The following is a 13109-nucleotide window of genomic DNA, read 5'->3' as shown; positions in this document are numbered from 1 at the left end:
GATTTAAAGCTTTAGTAAGTGAAAAATAATGAGGATTTTACATGCTTTAATCTAAATATTTAGATTTTGAACTTTATTTGTGATTTTAAAGAAAATTGATTTGATTATCTTTAATTCTTGAATTAGAGTATTTCTTTAAAATAATTTGTAAATTTATGATTAAATAGTATTTTCTCTAAAGATAATTTTGTTGAATTAAAATTGGTTTTTAATTACTCTATTATCCCTAATATTTTATCAAAATTACCAAAATACCCTAACCCTAATTTTAATCACATACACTCCTTCGCAAAACCCTAGTCACCACACCCCTCACCTCCTTCGAAACATCCCCCGGTAAAAGAAACGAATAAAGCAAAGAGAGGGAGCTACGCATAGAGAAGAGAAGGGAGAGGGAAACCACGCTGGCGGCACTGGACTCGCTGTTGCCGTCGAACCACCGGGCACCAGTGAGAGAGGGAGAGAGAGCCCGCATGAGAGAGAGAGAGAGAGAGGGAGAAATTGTTGCTGTCGCGCCTGGGTGCTGCCGTCAAAGCCACTCCTGTTGCCGCTACTACCAGGGTCTGTTGTAGTCGCAAATCAAGAAGATGCCCCCGCTACCATTAAGGGAAGCCATCGCTGAAGCTTGGGTTTCTGTCGGGAAGCCCAGCCACATTAAGACAGAGAGCTCATGAGTGTTGGAGCTGCGAGGAGCTATAACTCATTGTTGCTATTGTGCTTGTCGCCGCCGTCCATGGAGAACCGCCACTGTCACCGTTGAGCTGTTCCACTGTGGAGAGGAGCGCTGATGGAAAAGTGAACGCAGAGGTGGCTGCCGTGGGACTCGCTTCCGGAAGAGGAGAAGAAAGTGTTGCCATGTTTCTGACTGCCGGGAATAGTTCTGTGGCCGCCGGAACCACATCTAGGGCTACCGCTACTTGGCTCAGTTGTTTCTTCTTAGTTGTGGTAAGCGTTTTCATTCCAAAATCTCTTTAGTCGATGTTTTGTTATCTTATGATGAGATTTTGTGACATTGTTTGCCATAAGATTCTGTTTCGATTATTGCATATCACGATAGAGTTGCTGTTGTTGCTGCAAAAGTGGTTTGGAGGGCCGAGAAGGAAAATGGGTGGGTCTTAACACATTTTGTAGCTTACAGTTTCGACTATTCGAGGTAGGGGCGCTTTCCTTAAACTCATTTTTATTTTCAAGAATTTTTATAAATCGATATTGATGCAAAAATATATATTTTTTGTGATTATGTGTCTTATAGATTGAATTGAGTTTCTTTGAATTAATGTAATTGTTTGTCTAGTTGGTTGTTGTTGAAGTGGTCACCTGATTGGTTATATTGGTTTTTTGATTGTGTTGGAGTCACTGAAAATTCTGATTTATTGATTTATTTTGTTAAATTGGTGGCTGCTAAAATGATTTGAGACTTCTAAATGTTTTGATATTGGAAACGAGTTTAATTTATTGAATTATTGAGAAGTCTGGTTATTCTGATTTGTTAATTTAGTTTGTTGAGTTGGTCGTTGTTCGAATGATTTCTTGAAATTTGTTTCTGGATTATGATAGAATGATTTGAGATATTATAATTGGTTTTATTTGATTTATTAGAAATGATTTTGAGAATTAGAATTGATTTGAGATATCGGAATTGGTTTTTGTTTGATTTATCAGAAATGATTTTGAGATTTGGAAATGATTTGAGATATTGGAATTGGTCTGATTTTAGAAATGTTTTGAAAAGACTTTGAGAAATGTTTTGGTTGGGACCCGAAAAGAGTGGCAAAGTCCGAATTTTAGAGGAGATGCTACCGAAATTTTTATAAAAATTGGAGACTTTGTTTGAAGTGATTATTTAGAAAAATTTGGATTTATGAATTATATTATTTGGTTTTAATTTATTAAGAAAATAATTACGTTTTGAATTTGATTTATTAAGAAAAGAATTAATTATGTTTTGAGTTTTATTTATTTAAGAAATAAATTATACCATTTTGAGTTTGATTTATTAAGAAAAGAATTATGTTTTGAGTTTGATTTATTTAAGAAAGGAATTATGTTTTGAGTTTGATTTGATATAGAAAGACTTGTCTGTTGAGGAGTTTTGGTGAATTTACAGTATTTGAATTTGATTGGTGAAGAAAGATGATTTTTGGGTCTCGAAAAATTATTGAACTTGAGAATGAAATTGAAAGTGGGATTTGTGAAATTATTTCAAATATGAGAGTTATGCTTTTGGGGATTTCAAACGGAATCGAAGAATAGATTATCGGGGTTAATTAAGACTTTTGAGTTGGAGAAAATGAGTTTTATTGAATTGATCTGAATTAAAGATGAGGTTGAAGATTTCCTCGCTTGTCGCACTAGAAAGTTGTATAGATGGTCAAAGATTCTCTTTGATTCAATTCTGTTTTGTTAATTATAATTTTGTTTATGTTTGACAATGTTGGATTGAAATAAGTTTTGGATTGATATAGTGAGGACGGTGGATTTGTCCCGCTCACGTATAAGCAAGTTGAGATTGAGGATTCTCTCTCTTGTTACATCGAAAAATTGAATGGAAAAGGTTGAAGATTCCCTTCAATTCAATTTCTGGCAGTGGTATAAACAAGTTAGGTTGAGGATTTTCTACCGTTACATCACAGTCTCTCTTTGATTGGAGGTTGAGGATTCTATCTTGGAAGTTTGAGGATTCCCTTCATGTTGAAAGACCATGTTTGGGTTAGCTACCAAATGTGTTGGGTTCTAGCAGTTTAACCAACATGTGAGCTCATGGTCATTAGGACAGGCATGCATCATATGCATCGATATGACATTGTTTGGGTGTACATATTGTATTTGGTTTGCCTATGTGAATATTTCTATGTAACTGCCAATTGCCATACTTGCTATAATTTCTCTTGATTGTGTTTGAACTTTATTACTTGTGATTCTGACTGTTTGGTTTAGACTGTAGTGGTTGGAGTGATGGTTTGATTATGCTTTGGGCCAGAGGCTGTGACTGTTTATATTTTAGGCCAAAGGCCAAGGTTGTGTTTATGTTGGGCCGGAGGCCGTGATTGGTGAGTTTGGATTAATTGATCATTTGGTATATATTGAATGTTATGTGATTTATCGAGAATAGAACCTTTTATAAATTCAAAAGAGTAAACACCCAATCCGGTCCTCGTCAATTTTCACGAAGGATAAAGCGATCCCTGTCCAAAAAAAAAGGGACATTTCGACCTTCAACCTTTTTATTTTGGGACAATACGGTCCCTCCGTTAAAAAAATTATTAAATAATAATAAAAATTAGCTTTGTGGGGTTATATTTGTATTTTGTGGGGGGTTTTAAACCTCCACAAACTATTAATAACTTTGTTTTTAAAAAATTCCTTCATCAATGGTGGTTAAGTGAAAAAAAACCATTGATAAAAATGATGCCAGAAAAAAATAATGGGTTAACCACCAAAAACATCCCCGAATTATTCAGACGCTGTCAAAAATACCCCTAAATTTTACTATCGACAAAAATATTTTTAAATAATTTAAAAACATAACAAAAATACCCAATAGTAAATATATATTTTTAAAAAATACCTTAGAGATTAAATTTTGATGTAATTTTTTGTAAGCATGATTATAAAAATGAGATATTATTATTCTTAAAATTTGGTAATTTTTTGTTAATTATATATATTTTTTATAATTTATTTTGTTAACAACCAATAATACTTTTAAAAAATCACAAAAAAATATATACTTAACAAAAAATCATCAAATTTTAAAAATAATAATATCTTATATTTTTAATCATGCTTACAAAAAATCATATCAAAATTCAATCTTTAAAGTATTTTTTGAGAAATACATATTTAATGTTAATTTTTTTGCAAGATTATCTAACATTAAATATGTATTTCTCAAAAAATATATTAGAAATTGAATTTTGATATGATTTTTTGCAAGAATTATTAGAAAAATGAGATATTATTATACTTAAAATTTGGTGATTTTTCGTTAAGTATATCATTTTTTATAATTGTTTTGTTAATAACCCATAATACTTTTAAAAAATTACAAACAAAATATATAGTTAGTAAAAAATTATCAAATTTTAAGAATAATAATATCTCATTTTTCTAATGATACTTGCAAAAAATTACATCAAAATTCAATCTCTAAGGTATTTTTTGAAAATATATATTTACTGTTGGGCATTTTTTTTGCGTTTTAAAATTATTTAAAGGCATTTTTGTCGATAATAAAATTCGGGTGTATTTTTGTCAGCGTTTAAATAATTCAGGGACGTTTTTGGTGGTTAACATGGAATAAGAAATGAAAGAAATAATTATAGTATAAATAATTATAGTATAATACCTTTTAAAGGAAAAAAATAACATGGAATAAGAAATGAAAGAAGAGAACTTTAATGTTGATAATATTGGTATTGGTGATAATGACGATATAAGAGATAATGATGATGATAAAATATAGTTACACAATAAAAATAATAGAAGTAGGAGTGATAATAATGAGGATAAAAAAGATAATGGTAGTAGTGTATTAGTTATATTGTTAAAAATATTTTTGTGGGGGTTTAAAACTCTCACAAAATACAAATAAAACTCCTACAAAATTAATTTTTATTATTATTTAATGAATTTTTTAACAGAGGGACCGTATTGTACCAAAATAAAAAGGTTGAGGGTCAAAGTGTCCCTTTTTTTTGGACAGGGATCGCTTTGTCCTTCGTAAAAATGGACAAGGACCGGATTGGGTCTTTACTCAAATTCAAAATATGCAGTTGGATTTTCAGATTTATTTATGTGTTGATGTTTGAATAGATTCATAAGACGAACGATAATCACTGCAATTGAAATCAATTTTCTTTATACGTATCCTCTTATGACAAATCTTAAAAAACATCCTCTATTGAGAACCAGCAAGGACGATAATGTCACCCCCTACAGATTTTCCTTTTTAGGATGGACAAAAAGTTTAAAGAATTCCCTCAACATATCTGATTGTATTTTATATTATTGTATATATTATAGTTTTCTCTCATCTTTATTATTATATTTTTATAAGAGGAATATGAGTTGTAATGATATGTATGCTTATAATATTTACAAGTTACTTGTATACGAAGTCTGATATATATATATATATATATATATATATATATATATATGAGGATTGTGATTGATTTTGGTTATATATGCATGTTTGATTAAAATAAAAAGTATTTTTGATTTTTCAAAGAAAACAGCGATATAGTTCCAAGTTAAAGGCTCATATCTTATTATTAAATATATATGGAAATCGTTGTAACATTCTCACTATCAGAGTGGTGCCGAAAGCTTGACATTATGATAGTAAGGGTGTTACAGAGACCACTGGTTTAGAAGTGGGCGGTAAGATTCCAATCTGGTTAGAATTGATTTACTATATTTGAAATGTATTTTATTCCAACTAACTAAGGTTGGTGAATTACTTTGTGTAATTAAAATTTATATGGGAGGCAGAACATAACCTCATGATCCGAAAGATTTACGACCACCGGACAGCCAAACGTTTCCAGCAGATGATGAGCGATATTTGTCAAGGAAAAGATGACCTGACAAAGTGGATCCATCCAAACATCAAGCATGACCTGGAGGCTCACTTTAGAGATAACGAGGCCTTGAAGCGTCAACGTCTGACGAACATCGCCAACAAAACTTTCCCAGGTTGTTGAGGTATACAGGTGGGTCAACAACCTTCATGAAGACGAAGACGAGACTGGTACGAATTTTGGCATTATTTTATGTTATAGTAGTTACTTGAATTAGTTAGTAGATTTTATGGTGTTTAATTTTCTTTTTCATTATCAAGTTACTTAAGTCGTTAGTAGAGATTAGGGTGTTTAATTTTCAATTTTAGCAGATTTAGGTGGTTAAGATAGGTTATAATAGGTTAGATTAAGCTCTGAGATTGTTGGAAAATATTGGATTATTTAACTGTTTGCTTATTCCTATTGTTGAAATTATTTGGAAAATGCTTGACTGTGAAAATAATGATGTTAATTTGGTTTGGATGGAACCCTTCAATGGTAGCTAAATCCAAATTTCAGGGGAGACTCTATCGAAATTTTTATAAGATTTTCATTTAAATTGAAAAAATTTAAATTATGTTTTCGAAATTAGAATATACATTTCCTGCTTTATATATATTTTTCTGTCAATGTTTAATTTGTTCATTCATTTTATTGTTTAGTTGATATATTAATTTGTAGTCTAAGTCGTTGGATCATGAGGCGATACTGGCAGAGACCTTCAAGTATACCGCTACTTTGAAGGCAAATAAGGAGAGATTTGCTGACGAGCGGTCAGCGGCCGATTATGTGAGTTTAAATTAATCCTAAATTTTAGCTTTACCTGGTTTAAAGTGAATTATTTAACTATTATCCTAAACACAACTAACCTGTGTGACGTAGGAGGAGTATCAGCAAAGGTTGGAGGCCGCGACCTAGCAATCTCAGCTGCCTGGTGGAGCTGGCGAAGCTGGCTCCGAGACCTCAGACGTGGATTCTGATAGGATTTAGCGCAAGACCACCTCTAAACCCCAAAAGAATCGCCACTTTGGGTTGGGCTCGTTCTTCGCTAGTGGGCTTCACTCCTCTGTATTGGTGGCTTCCTCTGCCTCTGCCTCGGCCACCAGTCCTGCTCGAGCGGCTGCGACAGTAAAAAAAGGAGTATAGCCAGCAAATGCGCACTGGAGGCAGCGGTGCTGTTGCTTCCAAAGGCGCTACTGGTGGAGCACCGACGGCAGCACCTACTCTGCTGCCTGAGCAGGGAGACCACGACACCGCCGGTGATGACAACAATGACAACGATGATTATCAGGATCTGTAGAGGTTAGGGTTTTATGCATTTTTGTTTGTTTAGGGTACATTATTCTACTTCTGTGATATTTTATTGTATTCATACTATTTATTTTTAATAAAATAATTTGTTTATTTTTAATAATTTTAGATTTCTAATAACAATTTTGTTAACAAGAGTTTTAATTTTATGTTGACTGTTAGTTGTGCCTAAATTATTCCAAAAAAAATAAAAAATAAAAATTCTACCGACGGATATACCGTCGGACTAATCCGACAATAATCATCAACCCAGGCTCAACATTCCATTGAAAATACCAACGAAAAATCTGTCAGTAATTAGCATCGAACAGAAAAAATACACTAGTAAAAGGTTTCGGTCGCCATTTATACCGTAACCTATAGGACAACGGTAAATTTGACGGTAAGGTACTTAATAATGGATCAATCCGACGGTATATCCGATGGTAACCAGCATTTTTTTTGTAGTAAAGAGTCCCCTCCATGACTGCTCATCGTTTGGTTGAGGATTTGGCCCGATGGCATGCAGTTGTGAGTTCAATTTTTAATATTAAGTTTGTTTTACTTAAGTTTGTTTATGTTAAGTTTGTTTATCTTATGTGTTTGTTAATGTGCGATTTTTTCTCTGGCAGGTTTTCACCAAACCCCAATGCTTGCATACAGGAGATATCCGAGGTCATTGTCCATGAACGACCACCCATGGTCGACCTACATGCAAATCCCAAAGAGCGTTGGTTTCAGAAGTGAGCGGTAAGAACCAATTTGGTTTGAATTAATTAACTATATTTGAACTGTATTTTATTCTGATTAACTAATCTTAGTCAATTACTTTGTGCAGTTGAAATTCATATGGTATGCACAATATAGTGTCATGATCAGGAAGATCTATGACCAACAGGCAGCCAAATGACTTCAGCAGATGAGGAGCGATGTTCATTAGGGGAAAGACCACCTGACATCGAGGATCGTCCAAACATCAAGCGTGAACTGAATGTCTATTTTTGAGATAACGATGGGTTCAAGTGTCGCCGTCTGACGAACATCGCTAACAGGGCTTTGCCTAGGTTATCGAGGCCTACGAGTGGGTCGGCAACCTACATGAAGACGAAAACTAGACTGATAAGAATTTTGGCATTATTTAATGTTTTAGTAATTACTTGAACTAGTTTTTTAATTTCTTCATTTATTTTATAATAATGTAATTGATTTATAAGCATTCTTGTTTTGAATATGATCTTTTATGGTGGCTATGTTCTGTTGATATATACTTATATAGTTCTGTATGAACTGAACTGAGCTGAGCTGATATAAAACTACTTCGTTGGTTTAATTCCTTTTTTATTATTAAGTTAATTAATTAATTAGTTAGTAGAGTTTAATTAGTTTATTTTTTTGTTTTAGTGGATTTAGGTGGTTAGGATAGGTTAAAATAGGTTAGATTAGGCTCTGAAATTGCTGGAAAATGTTGGATTATTGAGCTGTTTGTCAATTCTTGCTACTGGAATTATTTGGAAAATACTTGACTGTATTAATAATGATTAAGCTGTTTGTATGTTACGTTAATAATGATTGAAAAAATTAATAAGTTGTGAAGGATTGATGGATATTTTGTTTGGATGGAACCTTTCAAGGGTGGCTAAATCTGAATTTCAGGGGAGACTCTGTAAAAATTTTTATAAGATTTTCAGTGAAATCGAAAAAATTAAAATTATGTTTCGAAAGTAGAATTAAGATTTCCTGTATTTTAGTTCATATATATTTGTCTGCCATTGTTTAATTTGTTCGTTTAGTTTATTGCTTGGTTGATATATTAATTTGTAGTCTAAGTCGTTAGGTTGTGAGGCGATACTGGCGGAGACCTTCAAGTATACCTATATTTTGAAGGTGTAAAACCCGGTTAATTAACGGCTAATTAACCCATAAATGAGAATTTATTCTAGAAAGCCTAAAATGTGATTTTTATGGCTAAATGTGATAGAGGAGACTGAGACGAGAATTTTGGTACCAATTTTATGGAATTCGGACCAAGATTGGACCGAACGGGCCAAACCGGGCCAATTGGACCCAAAGTGGGTCCTTGGCCCAACATAACTAAACCAAAACCCTAGTTTTCAGCACTCTCTCTCCTCATTTATTACACACACAAGCTGAAATTAGAGAGAAAGGGAGGAAGAACACTCTCTCAAGTTCTCTCCCTTGGTTGATCTTCAAATCACCATAACTTTTGATCTAGAGCTCCGATTGCCGCTCCGTTTGCGGCCACGCGTTCACCGCAGAGAGCTCTACAAAACCCATACAGTTAATCTTGAGATAAGCCACGTTTTGCTCTTCGAAAGTCCAGCCTTGTTTTCGAGTTTTATGAGCAAAAATGTTGAGATTTTGGGCTCTTTGATGTTATAGGACCCAACTCTCTTGAAGGAGAAGGTTAATCTTGTCTCCTTGGACCTTGGGTGTGGTAAGTTTCTCAACCCTAGTGTGATTTGTGGTTTTATGATGTTTGGGTATTGAGATGTTGTGTATGGGTATGATGATTGTGGCTTAGGTTGTATATATGTGAATGTTGGAGCTTGATTGGTGACTTTGAAAAGCTTGGATAGGGTGTGGTGGTGAAAAATCTGTTCTTGGAGGTGTTGAGGCCTTGAGAGCTTGTGAATAAGTGGTTTGGAAGTGCTCCGGGGGAGCTTGGGAAAATCGGCTAAGGTATGGTTTCGGTTTCCCGTATCTAATATGTAATGTGGTAGGAAATACTTAGGCTAGAGGCCCTAAGATAGGCATTGAATTGTTGATGTTGTTGAATGATTGAGATATATGATGTGGTCATATATGTGATGATGATTATTGATGCCTTGGTGGTATGATGTATGAGAAATATGCATGTTGTGATATATGCTTGATGATTGGTTATGGTTGAATTGTGGGTTGAACCATGTTGATGGTGAGTATGATGTTGATTGTGTACACTAATGATTTATTGGAATTGGTGTTGTTGAGAATTGGCATGAATAATAGTATATGATATGTCAATGTGTTTGAGTTTGAGCCACTTGGGTGAAGTGGGATAAAATGATGAGATAGTGATTTTTGGTAAATTGTGGTTATGTGTCAATGTGTGAGTTGAGGAGGCTTGATGTTGAATTTGATACATTTTGATTGATTTCAAAGAAAAGGGATGAACTTGGCATGTTTTGATTGGTTTTGAAAAGAGTTGGAAATGGCTTGTTTTGAAAATGGCACTTTGTGGTTTTGTATGAAAATATGATTTTTGGGCACACTTTGGCGGGACATAACTTGGACTACGGATCTCCGTTTTGTACCAAATCTGTTTAGAAATGAAATTGGATCCGGGTTGTCCATGCCGTTCGAAGAACGGGTGAAAAACGATTTAAAATGAGGAAGTTATGTCTGTTGGAAGATTGGGGTTTAAATCTGTGAATTCTGTAGCTTTTAACTTAGAAAATTTTTAGCAGAATGACCCCTTGCGCGTGGGCGCACTTGGCGCGTACGCGCCGATCTTCCAGAAAACGCCATCCACGCGTGCGCGGGCGCGCCGATGGTGCTGCACCCAATGCCCAGCCATTTTCCAGAGAGTTATGCCAGAATTGTGCTGGTGTTGTGCCTGGGGCACGAGAACACCTGCGCGTACGCGTGGTTGACGCGTGCGCGCCGATTGGCAAATTTGTAATCCACGCGTTAGCGTGCATGACGCTTGCGCGTCGATGAGTTTTGAGGCCATCCACGCGTGCGCGTGGAGTGCGCGTACGCGTGGCCCTGTTTTCATCCCAAAGTTGATTTTTGAGGTTTAAAAGCCAAATCTCATACTTCTAAGCCTCCGATCTCACCATTTATGTCTTAAATCATTATGACATGCCTAGCTATTAAAAAGGGGCTAGTGAATGAGGTAACTTGCGAGTGAAGCAAGGGAAAAAAAATGAATGATCAATGAGGATCAAGATGATTATGTGAGATGCGGAGGATGGTGGTGGAAGTGCTTGTTATGCCATGGGCCGAAAGGCTGTAATTGTTAATGAAATGGCTGGTTATGGATTTAACCATGAGCCGGAATAGCTGTGTATGCTATGAATATTGGCTGGTTATGGATTTAACCGTGAGCCAGAATAGCTGTGTGTGCTATGAATATTGGCTGGTTCTGGACTGAACCGTGAGCCGGATGGCTGATATGGATGTTGATCCATGGATGAGGATTCATGCATGTTTATGCTGAATTATTGATAATTGTGATTTGCACTTCCACTATCTGAGATACGAGTTTCCCTGGGTAGTAGCAGTGGCTAGCCACCACGTGCTCCAGGTTGAGACTTGATACTCTGGTGACCCTATGTCGTAAGTGTGGCCGGGCACTGTGAAAGACCCGGATGAGCTCGCCCCCGAAATATTCACCAGTGAGGGTGATGGATATGGATCATGTTTATGATCAAGTTTATAATGAGTATAACTCGAGTTGGGGATGCGCGACAGAGGGACAGTCCAACGGTTAGCGACCAGGACTTGTCGGGTTGGCTCTATAACCGACAAGATGATATCATCAGCCAATAGGGACAGGCATTCATCATATGCATACTATGTGAATTGTTTGAGATTGCCTATTTGAATGCATATTACTTGCTAATTGTCTAAATGTCTTAACTGCTCCTATTTGTATATTCTTTGTCTGATATAACTGTGTTTGCTATAATATACTCCTGCTGGTGGTTGGGAGGTTTGAAGGAATTGGAAAGGGAAGTATTAGTTAGACTGAAGAATCTTTAATCAGATGCCCTTATACGGTTTAGCTTGTTTATAAGCTTTGATTTTATCTGGAGGAAGTTCTAGGATTGCCTTTGGCTTTCCTCTATTATTATGTATTATATATGTGGAAGCTGTTACCATGCTGGGGACCTCTGGTTCTCACCCATGCGGATTTTGTGGTTTTCAGATGCAGGACGTGAGGTTTCCCGCTGAGGCATGCTGGAGACTTCTAGATTTGCGAAGATCCTTTGTTCTCGGGACTAAGTTTTGGTTTATATGTTTTGCTTAGATACTTTTATCTCCATTAAATAATACAAACTGTGATGACTCCTCTTATGGGAGATTTTGGAGAATAGGTTTTATGTATTTGTGTCCCTTTGGGTTTCCTTTGGGGTTTTCCTTATTTTATCATATGTATATATTGTTATGCTCGGACCGGTTATCTTCGCAGCCGGATTTTGAGCCTTGATATTCCTGTTTTTGACACTCTTTTGTATATATATAATCTCGCGTTGGTTTTTCCTTGTTCGTTACGTTATCGATCGGAGTGTTGCGCTTTTAAGTTGCGGTTTTTGTTTACCCCTTTTTCTACAAAGGCTCCTAGTTATAATCAATCAATCATACTACTATATGTACTAAATTTTTATTTTAGAGGTCGTAATACCTTGCCATCTCTGAATTATGACTTAAGCATAAGACTCTATATGGTAGGGTGTTACATTATGGTATCAGAGCAGTTCGTTCCTGTAGAGCCTGAGGGATGGACTGATTATGCTTCTGTGCATTCTCTGTGTGTGTGTTATGTGCTATTAGTATATCTACTTGATATAATTGGCATAAACGTTCATGAGCATGCATTTGGGACTTTGAAGCACTAGACTTTCGATATTGAGACTGATCAACTTAATATCGATTGTTGGGTGTGTATAGGAACCAGATGGCGCCTCGTGGACGCGGTAGAGGTAGTGTGAGAGGTCGTACGAATGCTCGTGTGCCGGAGAAAAACTCGAATAACCCGGTAGACCTTATGGCGGCATTAGAGAACATGGCTGTGGCTATGTGGACCACTGCAGAGGCTCTTGGACAACAGATGAGCAACCATGGCAACAACGGAAATGGAGCTCAGGGACCAATAGAGATCAGAACTTCCGTTGTGTTGGTGAACAAGTGTGGGGTTGCTGAAGAGTATGTGAAGAACGCAGCTGCTGAGAGAGGGAGTCACAAGGGATCATTCCCATGGAACCGAGAGAAGAGCTTTGCACCTAGAGGTCCACCTTTCAAGCGGGGAGGCTCTTTTAGGAGGCCCAACAACAACAACTCCCAAGGAAAAAGGTTTGGGAAGCAGCCACAGAATGAGCAAGCTTGCGCTAGGTGTGGAAGTCACCATCCGGGAGTCCCGCGCATGGCCGGATGGGGTTTGTGCTACTTCTGTGGTAAAGCGGGACATAAGGTCCCAAACTGCCCAGAGAAGAAAAGACAAGGTGCTGGAAAAGCACAACAGACTGGTCG

General features: G+C 36.2%; 1 long non-coding RNA gene across 2 annotated transcripts; it reads left to right on the top strand.

The window, feature by feature from the left end:
- Positions 1 to 302: 302 nt before the first annotated feature.
- Positions 303 to 7010, top strand: LOC112703528 (uncharacterized). Of its 2 annotated transcripts, none has more exons than XR_003154632.3 (5): positions 303 to 945; positions 1027 to 1153; positions 5497 to 5755; positions 6246 to 6353; positions 6447 to 7010. It is a non-coding gene; the product is annotated as an uncharacterized lncRNA (long non-coding RNA). The 2 variants fall into 2 exon arrangements; XR_003154631.3 differs by having other exon boundaries at positions 1058 to 1153; positions 6447 to 7008.
- The last annotated feature ends 6099 nt before the right edge of the window (positions 7011 to 13109 follow it).

Source organism: Arachis hypogaea, chromosome 7 (assembly GCF_003086295.3).
Source record: "Arachis hypogaea cultivar Tifrunner chromosome 7, arahy.Tifrunner.gnm2.J5K5, whole genome shotgun sequence".
Lineage (NCBI taxonomy): Eukaryota > Viridiplantae > Streptophyta > Magnoliopsida > Fabales > Fabaceae > Arachis > Arachis hypogaea.
The sequence above is the reverse complement of the archived record's forward strand: the minus strand, read 5'-3'. Positions and strand labels throughout refer to the sequence as shown.